This window comes from Camelus dromedarius, chromosome 7 (genome assembly GCF_036321535.1).
Source record: "Camelus dromedarius isolate mCamDro1 chromosome 7, mCamDro1.pat, whole genome shotgun sequence".
NCBI classification, from domain to species: Eukaryota; Metazoa; Chordata; class Mammalia; order Artiodactyla; family Camelidae; genus Camelus; species Camelus dromedarius.
Genome location: NC_087442.1, coordinates 35,137,526 through 35,151,450, shown reverse-complemented (window position 1 = coordinate 35,151,450; position 13,925 = coordinate 35,137,526). Strand labels below are relative to the sequence as shown.

General features: G+C 34.4%; 1 long non-coding RNA gene and 1 other non-coding gene across 2 annotated transcripts in view; one reads left to right on the top strand and one right to left on the bottom strand.

The window, feature by feature from the left end:
- LOC116154050 (uncharacterized) overlaps positions 1-13,925 on the top strand; it is a 570,723-nt gene that overhangs the window by 422,612 nt on the left and 134,186 nt on the right. The window lies entirely within an intron of this gene.
- TRNAD-AUC (transfer RNA aspartic acid (anticodon AUC)) lies at positions 10,252-10,324 on the bottom strand. Its single transcript has one exon. It is a non-coding gene; the product is annotated as a tRNA-Asp (tRNA).

The following is a 13,925-nucleotide window of genomic DNA, read 5'->3' as shown; positions in this document are numbered from 1 at the left end:
CTAAAAATGCTCTGTTCCATCGATTCATCTTTCCCTTGCTCCCATCCCCCTGGCAACCACTGATTTTTTTTTTTCCTTTCTTCATAGGTTTGCTTTTTCCTGAATGTCATGTAGTTGAAATCAAACAGTATGTAGACTTTCAGATTGGCTTCCTTCACTTAGTAATATGCATTTAGGGTAAGCCATGTTTTCTCATGGCTTGATAGCTCATTTCTTTCTAGCACTGACTAATATTCCATTGTCTAGATGTACTACAGCTTATTTATCCATTTATCTACTGAAAGACATTTCGGTTGCCTCCAAGTTTTGGCAATATGAATAAAGCTGCTGTAAATATCCATGGATGGATTTTTGGATATAAGTTTTAAAACTGAATAGTTTTTCTAATTTACCAGAGCTGCAGATTCTCTGTGACAGGGACAATAAATCTTTATTATAGCCTGCTTAGTTAGGCTGTAAGTAGGTCCTTTGTTGTGTGCCATGTTTTGAGTTAAAGCCCTTGAGCATGGCCTGTCCTTTCACGTGTACACAAAAAGAAAGGTTTGTAATGATTTTACCTACCACATAGGTAGTTGTTGAAGAGATATTCTGAGCTGACTTTTAGACTTTTTCAGTTTCTGTGACCCAGGAGAGTGGTTCTGAGATGTCTGATTTGGTCACATTATAAAGGAGCATTCTTATTTCCAAAAATTTCGGTACTTGAAATCTACAATTAGCTGTTCAATACAAGACATTTCCTTAATTGTCTTTTAGTTGTCTATCTTGGAAAATTTAGGATAATTTGTGATCTTCTCTTGGTTAATGCCCTTCTTTCAGCTGATAGACCTTGGCCTAGAATGAACTGTTGTTTTGCAGAGTTGGGTTTTTTCCTTAGAAACTTTGTGTCCCTTAACTAGCTTGATGAGTAGATGTATAGAGTCTCATATTAAGGGAACATCTACCTAAGAAAAGTCAGGTCCTTACTGGATTGAAGTGACTTCACAAAGGTCTGTATATTCTTCAGATCTTCTTTCAGGGCTTGGGAGAAGTAGGACATATCTTCAGTAAATCCCTTGGTATATAACTGTCTAGGTGAAATATTGATTTCCCAGGGGAAGGAAAATAATTATTGACTATTTTAAAAAAATCAATTTGGACACTAAATAAAGCTGAGTGCAGATACATTACTGTTAAGAATTTGGCCTCAGGTGGGATTGAGGAGAATAGGGGCTAGGTACTACATGGAAACAAGGAATTAGCATTGTGTGAATTACTCACTGAATGTGGACAAAATTTGGATCCTGACTATAGGGCTTTTTAATATGTAAAATTTGTCCATTGCTGGGGCTAGGTAGAAAGAGAATTAGTTCATTGTTCTTTAAACAGGTTACAACTTCTTTGACTTGAGCTTAAGAGGGTGTTGAAAAACTTTAGAAGTTTTGAAGAATAAATTTGGACACGTGGAGGTTTATTAATTAATTATTTTGCCCATGTTTATAGATTTTTGGCTGATAAATTTCTGGAAACAGCTAAGTTTTTGGTTGTTGAAATGATTACCACCTTACATAGTTACCATTTGTGTGTATGTGTATGTGTGTGTGTGGTGAGACCACTTAAGATCTACTCTCTTAGCAAAATTCAGGTAACTGAACTTTGTACCCTTTGATCAGCATTTCCTTATTTCTCTCACTCCCCAGTCTCTGGCAACTACCATTCTGCTCTCTGCTTCTATTAGTTAAACTTTTTTAGATTCCACATAAAAGTGAGATCATACAGTATCATTGCAAATTTCTGTGTCTGACTTATTTCACTTAGCATAATGTCCTCCAGTTTATCCATGCTGTGGCAAATCACAGGATTTCATCTATTTTATGGCTGAATACTATTACACTTTCTCTTTCCATTCATTGGTTGATGACCATGTAGATTGTTTCCGTATCTTGGGTATTATGACTAATGATGCAATGAACATGGGGTGCAAAATTCTCTTTGAGATACTGATTTTATACGTGTTATGATACTTAGTATCAAGTACTTCAATACTCAGACTTGGTATTGCTAGATCTTTTGGCAGTTCTATTTTTAATATTTTGAGGGACCTCCTTACTGTTTTCCCATAATAGCTGTATCAATTCACATTTTCATCAACTATGCAGAAAGGTTCCCTTTTCTTCACATCCTACCCAACACTTGACATTTTTTTTTTGTTTGATAATGGCCATTGTAACAGATGTGAGGTGATACCTCATTGTGGTTTTGGTTTGAGAAATATCCTGAGAAAAGGGCAAATTATCTAGAAGATCTGGGGGAATAGCAAAAGGAATCAAGTGGTATAATTTATGGGTAAAGATAAATCTGGCTAGAGAGAAAAAAGGGTACGAGGAGGGAAGACTTCAGAAGTTTGGAAGGACTTTTTTTTTTTTTAATTTCCTTTGGTCTTGCTAAAAAATTGTTGAAAGTGTCTATCTTGGAATCAGTGTTTGTTTTAGGCCTCAGTATAACATATATAAAAGAAAATTGACCATATATTATTTAGTTTTTGTTTCACTTCTTTTCTAGAGGTCCTCTTAAATGTATTATTATTGATATGTCAGAAGCTCCTCATAATGCCCATTGTAATTCCAAATCCCTCTTAACAGAATCTTCCCATTTATCAAGATACACAAAATTATTTGGGTTATGGTAAGACAAAATATAGGAAGCACAAGTTTTTCCAGAAAGAAGTCACAGCTTTAATGTAGAGATGAACCTATGGTAAACGAGTAAGAGAGCCTGTCTACTAGGGTGAGTCAACAGTGTGCACTTGTGAATGGCGTCTTGGCTTCCCCAATCAAGCAGAGAGTTTGATCAATGCCTCAATAATTGTTGACCTCAGAATATGGACTAATGAAAGCAGCTCTCTTTCCTTATTTGCCCTCATGAAGGTTTTATAGGGAGTCTGAAGCAAAATTTAACCAAGTACCTTTTTTAATAAATTGATCACTGGTCTAATAGACCTACAAATTTTGACATGTAAAATTTTATTCCATATGATGTTGATTTTTATGTATGGTGTATGGTCACTAATAGGATCTTTAAAATTTTATAGTTAAGTCATGTGTGCATCTTAATTTCCACTTATTTTATTCTTTTTGCTATTTTTGGTGTGAGGAAATGTTGTTTGTGTCTGTGTGTGTTCAAATTGATCATTTTTTTCTGTCAACTCTCCTTAATTCTCTTATGAATTCTCTATTTATTATATTAAAAAAGTTAGGGATAAAATACATGAGTATTTCTAAGATCTTCATATATCCTTCTGAATCGCAGACACTGGACTTTTTTGAAAGCTATTAATTATAGAATCTGTTGCACCTCACCCAAGAAGCTGATGTCCTTCTTATTTATTGAAGTAAACTAACCATTTTCTTGCTTGAGAAATAAGATCATTTTTATTGCATTATTTTTATTGAAGCATTTTATTGGATTACCTCTTAGGTAATTTTTATTGGGAAATTATTGAAGAGTAGTAAATTATTTAAAATTTTATTTGTGAATTTCTAATAACAGATACGATCAGTAGTAGGCATTTAGAATTCCAAAATCTTGACTCTGTCAGGACACTATCTTTTCTATGTTTGTTTCTTCTTCTTTTTTTTTTTTTAATTTTTGTTTGTTTGTTTGTTTTTAACACCTGCATTGTGGTATGATTCCTGTATAGTAAACTACACATATTTCAAATGTATAATTTGATGAATTTTGATAGATGTATACACCAATGAAACCACCACTACAATCAAGATAGTTAACATGTCCATCACTCCCCAGGAGGTGCAATTTTTGAATTCCCAGTTTATCCCTTCCCACCTCCTTTACACCCTGGTAACCATAAGTTTGTTTTCTATGTCTGTAAGTCTGTTTCTATTTTGTAGATAATTCATTTGTGTCCTTTTTTTTAGATTCTACATATAAGTGATATCATACGGCATTTTTCTTTCTTTCTGGCTTTCTTCATCTAAGTTTGCTTCTTAACTAAAACTTTTTCCAAGCCAGAAAAATCTCAACAAGTTTGCAAATCTTCAAAGGTTCATCTCTGTTAAGGCAAAGATTTTCACAGCATTGTGGTTCTTCAAATCTCAGCAGGTATTTCTAGTGACATCTCATCAAGTGATATTTCATGATTGTTCCGTTTTCCTTCCTGATCAATAGGAATTCTCTTCACTTTCATAACAACAAGAAGTCTAGACTGTGAGGGTCTTTGGTTCATCAGTAGTATTTTATATTAAGGAAGAAGAAGTTCATTTTTCCTGGCCCGTTTTTTTGACTGCTACGCTATCTCTCATGAGCGATCTATGTCTGCTTAATACATTTGAATGGAGGCACTTCAAAGGTAGTTCATCTCTCCTTAAGAAAACAAATTGTAGAATTTTTTTTCTAAGAAAAAAAATCAGCAAAGTATAAAACAATGAAATACTCTTCTGTCATCAGAATCCATAGATAGACAAAGCAACACTGACTTTCAGGTACCAAGGAAATGTAAGATCAGGCTATTCATTGTGTTTTCTCAAAAAAAAAAGTTAAGAACCGTTGAATTATAGAGTAAAATTTGATTGTTTCATGAATTAAAAGACTGAATTTAATGCCATTTAAATATATAGTTACCTATGATAACTGAACTCTCACAGCATATCATATGAGAAAAATCTCAAAATTGTGTCTTTTATTTCAAGATTGACTTGGAGCTGTAGTTAATATTTGGCTTATATATTTGATTTAAGTATGCTGTAAAGTGGTAATTGTCCAAATAAAAATAACTATTTTTTGAAAAACATATGCTTGTAAAATACGCTGTTTATCTATGTACTAATCAATACCCAGACACATACGTGAATTTCAGAGAGTCTGTTTTTTTCTCTTTTTCCTTGGCAAAATGTGATTTCACATAACTTTTCCTCAATTACATTTTTCACCTGATTTCTCATCCTTTATCACTTATACCCAAACTGTCTACAACGTGGCCTTTCCTTTAAGCTCTTTTGGAACTCTTTTTGCCAGGATCTCCAAAAAACTCTTAATTGCCCGATTTAGAGAATTCAGTTCATTTGACATCTTCTTCTGAGATTTCTCAGCTGTATTTCATATTTTTGACATCATGCTCCTTATTGCAATTCTTCTGCTTTCTGTGACACGATACTTGGCTTGTAATCTTGCCACCACTGTGAGAGTCTATGCTTGGCTTTCCTATCACTTATATCCTCTTTCTGAGTCACTTTATCCACTTCTTTGTCCTCAGATTCTCTGTAGAAGCAGAATTCTACTAAGTCTGTATTTCCATCTCAGACATATTATGTGAATTCTGGACTGTTATGATCAACTCCAGTCCTGTGCATCTCATGCATCACATGCTGAACTTAAAGAATTTGTTCCATAAGCCTTTCTTCATGTAGTCTGACCTATTTCAATTAAAAGAACCATTATTTATTTGCGTCCTACAGTCTGAAAATTGCATTCGAGATATATCTTTCACCATCAAGTTCTGTTTTTCTGGACTTCATATCATCTTTTACCACTTCTTTCTTATTTGTCATGTCTTGTTTAGTCTGCTTATTAGTCTCCCAACTCTGGTTTTCTACAGCTTTGCTCAGTCCATTCTCCATAATCGCCCCAACAGAATCTCATCTTCCAAATATCAAATGAGTAATTCATTTTAAATTGAATTTGATGTATGAAATAAAATATCAGTTGAGTTTCTTAAAATTGGAAGCTAGTTGTTTCAGAGCTACTTACCAAATATTCCTCATTTGATTTGCGATGTCTGTGTTAGTGTATAATAAATTCTTACACACAATTGCATCTCTTTCTGGGCAATCTTTTCCAATGTGTATTGTTCATATAGTTGCTTATCTGGGGACAGTACTGCCCTATATTATGTATTATTTCTTTATAATGTACTGAGTTTTTTTCTTTTTTAATATAACCAGATTCTTCACATTAGTCTTTTCTTTCTGAATTATCTTTGATATAGTCATCTATTGATTTTTTTCCAAATCGCTTTTTTTTCTAGTGACTCCCAAAGAAGTCCATTTGAATCATATTGAATTACAGCATAATAGAGGGAGAACTGATGTTTTTACATGTACAATTGCTTTTGAATAACATGATATATCAACCCATTTATTCTCTCAAAGTGTTATATACCCTTAAATAAAGATTCGCTGTTTCTTTATAGATTTTACACAGAGAACTAGAAAGAAGGATTTAAAGGTCCTCTTTTGCTACTTTCTTTTTCAAGGGAATAGTGTAGCAAAAATACTCTCTTCTAACAATTTTATATAATTTAAGATTGTCACTGGAAAGTTAGTTATTCATTTTCACCCCTCTTCTCTATAGCACAATCACGTTGTCTGTGAACCTTTTAGATCACTCTTACCTGAACATCTAAAGAGAATGATTAAATTCCAATTTGGGCAAACATAGCTGAAAGCCCATTACAATTTGGTATTTAATAGAAATGTGACTTTATTTTGTAGTGCCAACTGGTGGGATTAGGATATTATAATTGCAATTTAATTTATTTAAAGATGGAGCTGTAATCATTTTATTTTCCATGTTCTCTTTTATGTTTTTGTGTTCCAAGAATTGATCAATCTCTCTGATGGATTCAAACTAACCAAATTCATAAAAGACTAATCTGTAGGCCAAAATGCTAAATTATTATTTTAAAATAGCATGTACTGACTTCTAGCCATCAGAGTTGCCAAACAAGAGCAGTACTATTAGTGTGCACAACTGCTTAAATTCAACCTTGGCTCTTTTAATTAATCAATCTGTTGCTCTTTTAATTAATCAATCAACAGCTTAGCCTCTATATGCCTTAGTTTTATCATCTGTAAAATGAGAGCTGTTGTGATGATAAAATGAAATAATATGTGTAAAGAACTTAGCATAGTGCCTGATACCTACTAAGTGATAAACATTAGATATCACTTAGATAGCAAAGATGATATTTGAAAGCAGTAAACCAATTTAATTTAATTCCCATGCTCATTTAAATTTTATTTCCCCATAGCCTTTCTGTCATTAAGGACAAAATATGAAGTGTATCATCCAAGTCAATTTTCACCACATGATTTTTTTGACTACCTTTGGCTTTCAAATTCTTCCATGAAACAATAGAACCAGGCTTTATTGAGGGAAAAGGGGGACTTATACCTTTCAAACAAGTTAAGAGACAGGTCAAGATTGCTCAGATCACTAAACTTTTACTACAAGTTAAAGGCAGAGAGACCTCAGAATATATGTGAGAAAAAGGAGGACAAGTTCTTAGGGTTGAATGGTTAAAGGAAGGGATGGAGAAGAGGTCCCATTGGAGGGCTGGAGGTGGTAGACATCCCAAATATGTTGTGTGGGAAGACAAAAGCTGAGGGTCTTAGACCTAGTTTTCTGCCTGGAGAAGTGACCACTACATAAGTGTCTTTGAACCAGAGGAGAAATGGCAGGATGGTGTGCTTAAAAGATAGTAACCAGAATACCCCAGTTTCCATCGGCTCTCAGGTTCTTTGATGACCTAGATGTTGTAATTTGATCTCAGAATTGGAACTGGGAGTTGAGAGCTGGTGGAGCTGTTTTGGGCTATCAAGATAAAACGTTTAAGGGGGCTCCCCAGCAGAGGCCAAGAGATAGATTATCAAACCTTTAGTCTTGATGAGAGTTATGATTAAGACTCGGTATCTGCAGAGCTCATGAAAGCTGAGGTGGGACCTGGTCAGTAAAGTAGGTCTGTGCCTGGAGAATGGCCTGAATGCTAACTGGCTTCAACTGGTGTGGACATTTGCCACCAGAGTATCCAGTGATCAAGAACTACTGCAGAGAACACCATGAATTTAGAGGGCAGAACAGCAACATGTATGCATATCAGCTGCTGCTTTAACCATCTTCATGGAGACACGCCTACGCCATATGGAGGAGAAAAGATAAACAGCTTGGAAACACTAAGTATGCACTAAAAAGATTCCAATTCATTCAAAAGAAGCTGAATTAATTTTAATTGGCTAGTTCAGTTTTCTCCACCCATAATCCCTTCCACTATCCACATAAATGGGGATTTTAGACGAATTTGAGTATGATGATAGAAAGTAAAGAATTCACTCTTTTTATTTTCCCTCATTGAAGTCATGATGCAGTATGTGTCATTTTTTAACACATTAGCATTATCTCATTAATACCCATGACAACTCTGTGAAATAACTACTATTTTCCCCCTGTATTTTAAAGATTTAAATCAAACCTAAGATAAAAAACAAACCTAATCTAAAGGCACCAAATCAGTGCATGGTAAAACCAAATGGACAAGGGGGTTTATTGCTAAAATCTAAGTGCTTAAGTGCTCTTGTACCACAGAGTGCTGTCTGCAGGCAGCATATTCGGATTGTTTTATACATTTCCCAGGATGGATTTGTTTTCTTACTCTCCCATAGTATCATTACCATACTAGTTTTCTTCACCAGAGCCATTTCACCATATTCCTTTCTCTGAAAACTCTTCCTTTCTCTTCCTTGGAACTCATGTTATAGTTTAAACCACCAGCCAACCTCTACACTTTCACTGACTGTTCCCTCCACTTTCAAGTTTTAAATAAGGTCTGAATATTTCCTGAATTTGTCTTTGAAGCCGCTCTTCTCCCAACATCCTAGTACCTGGGGGCGGGTGAGGGGGTCAGGATTGGGCTTCTCTTCGTATCACTGATATTTTTCAGGTTACAACTCCTCTATCTTCATAATGAAACCCCTGTTGATTTAAAGTTCATGCCTGCAGTGATTCTGAAACTTTGCATGCAACAGAATCACTTTGTTAAAATAGATCAGGGGCTGAGGGCTGAGAATTTGAATTTCTATTAAGTTATTGTGTGATGATGATACTCCTAACACAGCTACATATGTATAAATTATTTTTAGGTCTGGATGTTAAGAATAAAATCTATAGAGATTTTAGAGGTGATGTTTAATCTTGAGTTAGAGGAGAATTATCTCACTGTATTCTTTGTTATTGAAATCTGAAATTAATTAATTTCACCAAATATTCACCAATTATTAATTTCACCAAATATTAATTTCACCAAATATTAACTTGACAATGATATTCTTATGTAAAACTTTGCAATTATTTCATCTATTAGAAAAAGCACATATGGAGATTCTAAAATGCTTTTTGAGAGTAAATGAAGTAATTCATGATTGAAGTAGCAATACATGGACATAAAATTACCCCATTCCAAGAAGTATTTCTGCAATACTTTCTCTCAGATATCATTTTGAATTTCAATCTTTACAAAATCTTATATCGTTTTCCCCCTCAAGTCTTATATTATTTATGGTAATATTTTATGAATAATAGTATTTTATCTTTTTCATTAATATTTATATGTCCATTTAGCAGCCTTTTGCATCTCAGTATATGTACTCTCAGTAATTACACTTTGAACCAAACATCCAACCAACATCTATTTCTTTGGAATGCTTTGCAGTTTTCTTTTCAGTTTCTTGTTTAGCTACACAAATAAATCACTGCTAACAGCCTGAATTGAGGATAATGTGTGTCAATTGTAATTAAAACTGTGGGTTGATTTTCAGTTATTTTAAATGACAGGTAAAATATTGTGTTCTAGGTAAATATAACACACATCCAAAAGATCTTTTAAAGCACAGGTGTCAGCAATGCTGAAGTCGTTAGGAACCAAAAGAGAGAACAAGATTATCTACACATTACTTTGGGAAATACTGACAGAACAGGGTTATTAAAAACAAACAAATAAACAAACAGGGGGAAAAAAGAATTTTCCTTATCCTTTCTCATTTCAGTCCACTGAAAATGAGTTATCTCTATTCCTATGTGAAAAAACTGTTCCTTTATTTATATATTCTATACGGGTCTAGATAAATTTTATATCAACTTCTATGGTTGATATAAATATCAACATAGTATTGAAATAAATATAGCCAGGATGAAAACCTCCTAATTTTCTTATCTAAGTAAGGGTGCTTTGTTGCATGGAATAGGAACCAGTGAAAACTTACCTGAAATCAGCTATATTTTAATGATAGCAACCTCATGGAAGCCCAGACTATTCATTCAGCCTTTCTGGGACGCATGTTTTTTTAATCTCTTCTTCCTGCATGTCAGCTTGAGTCTCCTGCTTCTCTCTATGGCCCAGCTCTCTCTGCTTACATATCATTATATTCTTTCTTGTTGTTTTCGGGGGGGAGTCACTAGGTTTATTTATTTACTTATTTATTTTAATGGAAGTGCTGGGGATGGAACCCAGGACCTTGTGCATGATAAGCACACGCTCTACCACTGAGCTATACTCTCCCGTCTTCATTGCATTCTTTACTCATCATGACTATCTCATGGCAGCCTCGGCTCCCAGACTGTCAGAGCTTTCAGTTCAGCTTCACACAGTTGAGTAATTCAGTTTCCCAAATGGAAATTTCCAGGAGAGAGAACTGAACTGCTGATTTTGGATCAGATACCTAGCTCTTGGTAAGTTAGATATGCTTAGACGTGTTGGGTTGTGTATATCAGGCTCAAAGTGTGGGGGAAATTTTCTAAAACTTTACTTCTCTTCCTGTAAAAAGAATTCCCTGATCCCTTAAGATATACAGAATTCATCTAAATAACTCTCCCCCATTGTTGTTAGTTATCGGCTGTTAGCATATTGTTATAATTATATCAGGTTATATTTACCATTATCAATCTCAAATGAAGTTTCAAAAGTGCCTTGCAGCCTACCTTAGTACATTTATTTTCTTCACACCTCCAACTTAGCCTCCATTATCATTCTAAGTTAATGACTGTTTCTTTTACATCCAAGAGAAATTAGCAAATGGGAACTCCTCTGTCTTCACAACGCTCTATAAATACACCTGCATTTGCAATACCCATTCTTTCATTCTTCCCTCTTGTTACAAAGGGCTAATAAACTCTCTCCTATCAAAGTTCCGATCCATTGGCACATAATTCAGTTTTATCAGGGTTCTCACCCCTCAGCCAGCTCGCTGCTGAATACTTCTCATCAGTATTCACACCCGCTGTTGTCATCCAATTTAAAATAATCCCCTTGAACCACATAATCCCTCCAGAAGTTGCCTTGCGTATATACTCATCTTTTATAGCCAAACTCCTTGGAACATTTCCCTACAGTCGTGAAAGTTCCATTCCTCCTTTCCTTTCACTTTCAACCCGCTTTAATCTGGCTTGTCCACCTACTGCTCCACTAAAACAGCAGGGCCAAGCAAACACACATTCATGCTGCTTAATGTGATAAACTCTTTTCAGTATTAACCCTACACAACATTTAACAAGTATTTAACGTGTCCGTTTATTTGAACACAGTTTAATCTTGGCTTCCATGGTTCTACATTTTTTCTCATTTTCTTTCTCCTTCTCTGACCCCTCTTGGTTAGTCTTTATTTGTGTCTCATTTTCTTCTTTTGTATATTTTTATTTCTTACAATATAGCCTTTGATTTTCATCTTTTATCTGTCTCTACTGTATAAAAATGGTATTAACCATTTTCACATCTTTAAGTCATATTTAATTACAAAATACCTCACATCTGCGTCCAGTTAAGAATTCTCTTCTGAGTCTCTCATCTATGTGGATGTGTATGTGAAATCTTCCCACCAGAGTTTCACAGAAATCTGGCAAGTATGGCATTCCCCTCCTGCCCCCACCCCAAGTTGTTTACTTCAAATCCTCTAGTTAGAACATAACCCCTATCTCAGTAAAGACCTTTTCTCATACAGTCCTTCATGCACAAACCTGGAAGTCACTTTTAACATCATATTCCTCATGTTTCACGTTTAATCTAAACATCCCCTTGTCTTCAGCATCATCACCAGTGGTGATGCCACTTAATGCTACTATCACTTCATGTTGCATCTCTGTAATAGCCTCTTAACCTTCAACCCATTTTTCATCAAGCAGCCAGGGCAATCTTTACATTCAGTTTTTAAACAATTTTTATGAAAGATATACATATATTTAGTTTAAAGGATCAAATTATCCTATGAAGTTTATAAGAGAGCAAAACAAAACAAAGACACACAAAACAGAATGGAAGTAATTTCTCACTTCCAGTTTCAAGGAAAGCAACCACTTTTTAAACTTTTCAGTTATGGTTTTTAGCTATAACTCTCTACCTAATAATTATGATACTTTGTTTTTTCAGTTTTATCTTTTGCTTTTCCTTCTTGTTTTGTCAACAATTATCTTTTGTCCTTAAACTATGGAATATGAAGATTTATTTAGTTCACCTTTACTTACAATTTCTTCAAGGCAATCTAGGCTTTCCTCAGTATTCTCAATATTCTTCTCAATATTCTTTCATCCTCTGCCTTTCATGATAGTCCTGAACAGCCTGCCTTACTGTTTTAACACTGTCATGGATCAACGTTTTTTTAACACTATCTCCCAGTTACTTAATCAAACACTAGTTTAGGGATGGCCATAAAGAAATTTTGCAGATGTAATTAGGGTCCCAAATCAGTTGACTTTAAGACAGGAAGATTATTTGGTGGTCCTGACCCAATCACATGAGCCCTTTAAAAGCACAATATTTTCTTTGGATGATCACAGAAGAGGAAGACAAACATTTGAAGTGGGAGAAACTTTCAGTGCACTGTTGCTGCTTTAAAACTGGAGGAGGCAATGTGGTAAGGAATGGGAGTGAACTCTAGGAGTTGAGAGCAGTCCTTGGAGGACAACTAGCAAGGAAACCAGGACCTCGGCCCTACCACCAAAAGCAACTGAATTCTGCCAACAACAGTGGGCCTGGAAGCAGATTTTCCCTGCTGCCTCTTAAATGAATACTGAATTCAACTGGCACCTTGATTTTGATCTGAGTGGAGAATCCAGACGTGCCTGGTGGACTTCTGACCTACAAAACTGTGAAGTAATAAACAAGTGTTGTTTTACAATTCTTAGTTTTGGTAACTGGTTATGCAGCAATAGAAAACAGATATACCAGCTTTCTATATTCATGTGTTTTTGAGAAATCTGAAGCCATTTTAATCCATTAAAATTAAAATCCATAAAAAATACTATGATACCCAAGTTTATCCTCCTCAGGGAGATTGTTAGGATCTTCTTTTTGACCTATTGTTTTAAAATTTCTGGATTATGTGTGTGTGTTTATATATATATATATATATATATATATATATATATATATATATATATATATATATATATAGACATACAGTCAGTAACAATGTGTCAATCTCTGGTATACAGCATAATGTCCCAGTCATGCATATACATACATATATTGGTTTTCATATTCTTTTTCATAAAAGGTTATTACAAGATATTGAATATTGTTCCCTGTGCTATATAGAACTCTGTTTTTATAATCTATTTTTATATTCTGAATTATATATTTTAACAAGAATCCATTTCATCCTTTTTCTTTTTTTTTTTTTTTTCTGAATATATGGTGAGCTCTTTTAATGACAAAATTTTTTGGCCTGGAAAAATTTCTTGAATCACTTATTATTTTATCCCTTCCTATTTTTCCTGTAATGTTCTTCATAGAACCCCCGTTATTCATGTTGAACATACTTGAATAATGAACCAATTTTCTTATATTTTCTCCAATTTTTCATTGCCTTTTCTTAACGTGCTTTTCTTTCATGATTTAATCAATTTCATTTCCTAACAGTTCTAATGAGTTTCTCATTTCTTCTGTGTTATTCACTTCCATGAGCTCTTTTTTCTGTCTGATTTTCAATTTGTATAACATTCAGTTACAGCTTTGTGAGTATTTTTCTCTTCACTCGAAGAGGATGGTAATAAGATGTGTGTGTGTGTGTGTGTGTGTGTGTGTGTGTGTGTGTGTGATTTTTCAGCCTCTTCACAAGCTTGCCTTTCCTCCAAACTCCTTACTTCTGTTTGTGATGTTAGTCGCTGTC